Source organism: Balaenoptera acutorostrata, chromosome X (genome assembly GCF_949987535.1).
Source record: "Balaenoptera acutorostrata chromosome X, mBalAcu1.1, whole genome shotgun sequence".
Lineage (NCBI taxonomy): Eukaryota > Metazoa > Chordata > Mammalia > Artiodactyla > Balaenopteridae > Balaenoptera > Balaenoptera acutorostrata.
In genome coordinates this window covers 85,880,867-85,887,916 of record NC_080085.1, presented here as the reverse complement: position 1 = coordinate 85,887,916, position 7,050 = coordinate 85,880,867, and the positions used below count along the sequence as shown (strand labels likewise).

General features: G+C 39.0%; 1 non-coding gene across 1 annotated transcript; it reads left to right on the top strand.

Annotated features, from left to right (window-relative positions):
- Positions 1–3,833: 3,833 nt before the first annotated feature.
- On the top strand, positions 3,834–3,940 carry LOC114237810 (U6 spliceosomal RNA). The gene has a single exon (XR_003623297.1). It is a non-coding gene; the product is annotated as a U6 spliceosomal RNA (small nuclear RNA).
- Positions 3,941–7,050: the final 3,110 nt, after the last annotated feature.

The following is a 7,050-nucleotide window of genomic DNA, read 5'->3' as shown; positions in this document are numbered from 1 at the left end:
ATCCTGAAGCTTGCCTGAGATGAAGTGAAGAGGGTGTCACTTGATAACACCATCGCCTTTGCTTTGCATTTCTGTCCCGTACGATTGTCAAACTTGTATTATGCTAGTCCCCGATTTAACGCCATTACTACCCAGTGAGAGAGTACGAAAAGAAAGAGATAGAACTCAACGTGTTCCAGGCTGCTACCCTCCCCATAGTTTCCCATTCATCACAAGACACCCAGCCTCCCTCAGCTTCTTCCAGCAAATGAAATTCCTTTCTCATCACCAAGGAGAAGCCAGGGCAGCATGAAAAAGATATGCAACCTCAGGGAAAAGAAAGGAGATATGCAAACTAAACAGTCTTTTTATAGATATCATTGGATCACATCAATTGTTAATACCGACTCCTGACAGGACGAAATTGCATGGATTAGCAGAATCGAAAATTACAGTTCTAAGAATCATTTTAGGTCATAGGATCAAATGTCTGGGCAGGTACCTTAGAGTCCACTTCCTCCTACCCTTTCATTTTGCCAAAAAGGAAACTGAGACTCGGGGAAGGTAAGTGACTTGCCCAAAGTTGCACACCCAGAAATGTCTCACCCTGAACTTGAACCCAAGTCTCTTAAGTTCCAGCCCAGTACTTTTATCCACATCACCAACCTGGTTCCAGTGAATAAAGCCGAGTGCTTCAGTGCAATTATTTCATCAGTGCCTTCATCCTCACCTTCTTCAGCCTCCCAGAATTTCTTTTGCCTATCTGCTCTCTTTTCAATTCATATTTGCATTTGAATGTATTTTATAATGTATAACCTTTATCCCTGGACTTCCCTGGTTGCGCAGTGGTTAAGAATCCGCCTGCCAATGCAGGGGCCACAGGTTCGAGCCCTGGTCCGGGAAGATCCCACATGCCGCAGAACAACTAAGCCTGTGCGCCACAACTACTGAGCCTGCACTCTAGAGCCCGCAAGCCACAACTACTGAGCCCGTGCACAACAGCAATTGAAGCCCACGCGCCTAGAGCCCGTGCTCCGCAACGAGAAGCCACCGCAATGAGAAGCCCGCACACTGTAACAAAGAGTAGCCCCTGCTCGCCACAACTAGAGAAAGCCCACGCACAACAACGAAGACCCAACACAGTCAAAAATAAATAAATAAATTTATTTATTTTTTTAAAAAAAAACCTTTATCCTTAAAACTTTTGTTACTTTTTTTTCTGTAACTACCACCAATCTAAATTTTGCCAGCCTTACAGTCCCTGTTCCCACATGTCACAGTCACCTGACCTATATCAGGCCAGATTGTTTGCCCCACAGGACTGACAGAGCTCGTAAAATTCAATGCCTACTGTCAAAATTCATAGTGACCTCTCCAAGGATATTGCTAAAAGAAATGAAAGATGATGCAGCAATTTAGTTAATTAAAAATACACTCGTAATGAGTTTGAAAGAAAAGTAAGCATTTTCAGACACCAGCATGGTAAAATATAGATGCTACTGGACTATATGCAAAACTATTTAATCTTATAAATATGTCATTTTAATTCGAGCTAATGGATATGGACACTTTAAAAAAATGTAACGGAACTGCATGGTAATTGATAAACTATGCCTCACCAAAGTAGGGCACTGCATATAGAATTCTAGGCACTGTCTTGATTTTTACATATTGCGTTAATGAGTATATAAAAGGCCTATTTAGGTTTTCATTTAGATGTTTTATTTAGGATAGAAAATTATACTATGTGTGTAATAAACTGCTGTTGAATTATAATTACACATATATCATCACGATATGACGTTTTAAAAAGTCTTATCAATAAGATAATGTAAGCAGAATAGTAACAATAAATAATACAGCAATGAGAAATAGTAATTGCCCTGAACTGCGTATTATAACAAAATTAAATGACAGGGACTTCCTTGGTGACACAGTGGTTAAGAATCTGCCTGCCAATGCAGGGGACATGGGTTCGAGCCCTGGTCCGGGAAGATCCCACATGCCACGGAGCAACTAAGCCCATGTGCCACAACTACTGAGCCTGCGCTCTAGAGCCCATGAGCCACAACTACTGAGCCCACGTGCCACAACTACTGAAGCCCGCGCACCATAATGAAGAGTAGCCCCCGCTTGCCACAACTAGAGAAAGCCCGCACGCAGCAACGAAGACCCAATGCAGCCATAAATAAATAAATAAATAAATAAATAAATAAATAAATAAATTTTATTTTTAAAAAAAAACCTAAATGACTGTATAACACTTAGATGGTTAAATTTCTCCCTTTTTCTGCTTCTTTCTCCTCTATTTCTCTTCCCTCTTTCCTATCCCCTATCTTTAGCTATCATGATCACTTATTAGTGTATTTGCCAATCTCACAACTCCATTTCCTGCAATCCCCCAGCAGGGGTGGGCCCTAGCTGCTATATACGTACCATGTACTCGATACTGCATCACCCTCTGAGCCCAAGATGACTGGACATGTGGAAACCTTCAACCTAAGCTGGCCTGATTTTTCTTCTGGGCCCTCCCCTAAGCCATAGCTGATCAGATGGGGGTGAACATTTACCCCCGGTGTGCCAACCAGATTCTTCTCCTAGGAATTTGGACTTGTGATGCGAAGATGTGGGTCAGCCTCTGCTATTTGGATAAACCAAGAATATTAGAAATTCAGAAGCTGTAAGGAGGCCATGCTTTTGTATTTGCTGATATTATGAAAGTTGATCTGGAAAAGAGGTGCTAAAAAAAGAGAAGCTTCCCAGTTTCTTGACAGTCAGTTTCCAGCTACCCATGAGATGGAAACTACCCTTTCTACCATGGGTTTCCTTGAGACACCATGTTTCTTACAAAAAGTTCCCCTTTTTCACTTAAGCTAATTTTAGTGGGCTTCTGTTACCTACAACCAAATACACTGTAACTAAGACCCTTTTTCTCTTTTCCCTTTTCTTCCTCTTTTTTTTGGGGGGGGGCAAACATGCAAACTACACACACACATACACACACTTACATATTCACACACATACACGCCTATTTAAGTTATAAGCCAAGAATTCTAGAACTCTATATGTTGGGTGACTTTGAGTCCCTATCCTTTTCCACTTTATCTTTATTCATTGCATCAGCTAGAATGTTTCTTAGGGATCTATAAAAACAACAAGAAATAAATGTTGGGGATCACCTGTCCCAAAAGGATTGCAATACATTATATTATCTCCCCTCTCCTCACTAGCCTCTCACTTAATAAGGAATCATACTTCCTAACTCAGTCTTACTGATATTTCTAATTATTCACAGAGCATATGTACTTATTGAAATGAATAGCATCCAGTTCCAATGTGAGGACGGAATAGACACCTTGAAGCTCTGTGTTCTTAGCTGCCTGTTCTATGAGCAGGAATGTTGCCATCTATCTTGATGCTAGCAACATATAGACAAAGTATTTTAGGAATGAACTATATGTTTCACTTTTTATTCAGTTACAAAATTACAAAGATTGGAAGTGATATTCTGTGTTACAATTCCAATGGCATGTAGACTTGGTAGGGTTGATTTGTTTGTTTTTACTATCTTGAAAATTGACTGATAAATGATCAAATCAATATGTTGCTCAGTTATCAAAGGTAGCTAAAGTACAGGGTAACTATGCTGTCATCTGTGAGTGCTATTGTTGGTTTTTCTAGTACAGTAGATTTTGCTGCATTTAACCATGTAAAATTTGAGGATATTCACATAATATCATCTCAGAAGACAATTACCTTAATATCCTGGGGAAAAAAAATGAAGGTTTTACCAAGAAATGCTAAATAATATCAATTTTGACTTTAAGAATATAGGGCTCTAAAGGAGAGGGGTCGTGCTCACTTCAGCAACACATATACTAAAATTGGAACAATACAGATAAGATTAGCATGGCCCCTGTGCAAGAATGACATGCAAATTTGTGAAGCATTCCATATTTCTGCGATTGGGATTGACATATATACACTATTGATACTACATATAAAATAGATAACTAATGAGAGCCTACTGTGTAGCTCAGGGAGCTCTACTCAGTGCTCTGTGGTGACCTAAACGGGAAGGAAATCCAAAAATGAGGGGATATATGTATACATATAGCTGATTCATTTTGCTGTACAGTAGAAACTAACACAACATGGTAAAGCAACTATACTCCAATAAAAATTAATTTAAAAAAATAACATGTATCTTAACATATAAATGCTTTGATATGACTACACTAGGAGACATAATGAAGAGGTCAGATGTCTACTGTGGCTAAACTCTAGAAAGACATCGAAATTAAACGATGTGAGGAAAATTTGCTAAGTGTCAAATTATTTGTAAAGATAATGAGTGCAACATAAACCCTAAAAAAGGAAAAGATCCATTCATTCAACAAATCATTATTGCGCCAAGCATTGTGTTCAACTCTGGGGTTGCACCTGAAAGGACCAATAATAATTACATTGGCAGAGAGGAAGATGAATAGCATTCCTAACAGCGTGAACAACAGAAACAAAGGTACAAACAAGGGGATATGTGGAGCATATTTTAGGGACATTAATCAGATTCACTTGTTTTTATAGGGGAATTAGAAAAGTTGTTTAAGGTTAGAAAAGATATAGAAGGCCTTGGAAACCAGGCTAAGGAATTTGGACTTCACCTTTGAGGGCAGTGACAAGCCACTTGAATGGCAATGGCAAGCAAAATTTTGAGCAAGAAAGACATACCATCACAGAGTTTTAAGAAAATAAATCTGGTAGTGAAGGCACACTTTCAGGGTGTAGGTGAAGTTGAGACTCAAGATAGATTAATTAGGGGATCATTGAAATAGTCTAAGTGTCACATGATAAAGGCTGGATTAGGAAGTTAGCAGCAGATAGAAATAGGGAGAGGAAAATTTGAAAGGCCTGAATTTGAGAGCTATGATTGGATGTGAAAGAAAAGAAAGGAGAGAGTCAAAGGTTACAGTGACTTTAAGGCCTAGGTGGCTCAAAAAAATTACTTAGTCAAGACAGGAAGCTAGTTTTAAGGAAATTTATGTTCAGTGTTAGGCATGTTGAACTGGAGACAATATGGGGCCATTCAAATGGAATTATCAGATGGATTATTTAATGGTGAAAATGATAAGGCTGAGAATATAAATTCTGAATCATATACATAAAGTATCAACTATTGTAGAGTCTGATCCCCATGCTAGAAGACATTGGGGGAAATGAAGAAAGTTAACATAGCTCTGCCCTCAAGAGTTTATAATTCCAGTAGTATACTAAATGCTAAACTATGTTGTACAGTATTATAAGAGGTTAGAGAAGAGAGAAATAAATGTGGGGCAAGACAATCACTGAAGGCTTCTTAAAAGAGGTGGTACTTATGTCTGAACTAAAGAAGAGCCTGTATGACTTGTAGAATTTCTCAGCATATTGGTGAGGTTAACAATAATGATAAATATTTTATGATTTAATTTTGATAAATTAAAGAATAATGATAATCTCTTCCCAGCCAAGAAAATGAGTCTTTCTTCATAAGCTTAGACCCTGAAGATGTTGGAGAACTAAAAGAACGTGGCAAGGAACTTAATGAATGTTAGGCACCAGGCTGAACTACTTGATAACACTTTTTCTATCCCTTTCCTACCTGGTTTACATGACCTCATTTCTCAGAAAGCTCTTGGGACATCACTACAGAAAAACACTTAATTCTCTTAGCTTGTGATGCAGGATCAGAAAAAAAAATTGTGTTGCCTTAAAGAGTGAAATAAGTGACTGGAAAATAAAATACAATTTTAGCAAACATTTTAGAGTGTTTACTCCTCAGAGCACAAGGCTGGGTTGAAAGGAGGAAGCGTAGAGGCATATAAACATGACATATCCCCTGCTCTCAAAGGGGCTTGTGGTCTGGTAGAGATCATCATCTATACATAAGACAAAGTATATAGGATCAGAAGGAAGGCAAAGGCAGCTCTGAAAGTTGTAAACCGAAATCCCTATGGTATGGTGTGGAAGGGTCACTTGTGAACCCTGTTCCAGTGACAGAGTTCAGCCAGTACCAATTGGCATGCCATGTAAAATTGCAATGGGCTCATCAGTTAAAGAAAATGATTTACAAGCTGTACTCTGCGTTTTGAACTCAAGCATTTATTTCTAAATCAAGTGCAGTTTGAAGAAAAATGTAAATGAGGAGCTTCTTTTATTTTAAAACTTAATTTTGAGTGATGTCATTATACAAAGCATCAGAAATAGTCTTGAAAATGAAGAAAAAAATTCTTCATAACTCACATTTTACAACTCTAATATTTCAAGCAAAGAGTTGGATGAAAGTAAGGAAGAAAGCGAAATTCAGTAGCTTTTTGGCTGGAAAAGTTTGGCACTCTTCCATGACTTGCTTGCTGCAAGAGCCAGAATTTGATTCAGGAGGCGCTGAAAGCTTCTCCATGCTGCTCCGGTGGCCCAGAGATTCTGGCTTTGGACAGCACCATCTGGACCAGTGTGAACGACAAAGTCAAACCTCCCACGTGCATTTGCCTGACTGGGCAAATCAACTTCAGAGCAAGGGCACAGGCTGCCTCTCAGACTCTATCAGCTTTCTTCCTTGGTGGTGTGGATAGCTCCAAGGTGCCACTGCCATCATGAAGAGAGTAAGGCAGCTTTTCCTGTTGCCGTATATTGCAAATCATCCAATTGTGAGTTGCTATTTATCCCCTTTTTTGGCAGCTATAGCTACTCAGCTTCCTGTATCATCTTCTCTTCTGTGAATCAAAGAGCTTTCCTCGCATATAAATCCTATCAAGTGTCTTCTTTGGCAATCCCTCATTAGAGGAGGTTTTTCCTGATTGTTTTATACATGGGTGTGAATGTGGCTGGTGAGGCTGAGCTGAGCCCCACAGACTGTATTGTATCCCAAATCTTGCTTAGGATTTTAGTCTGTCAGTTATTTTAGTCATGCCTGCTTTTCTCTTTCACTACTCTTGACAAAAGTTAAAGTTCTGAGATCACTGCAATAGATTTTGAAACCAAATGAAGAGCTCATAAAGCCTATACAGTAATCTATGCTTCCATGCTCCATGTCTC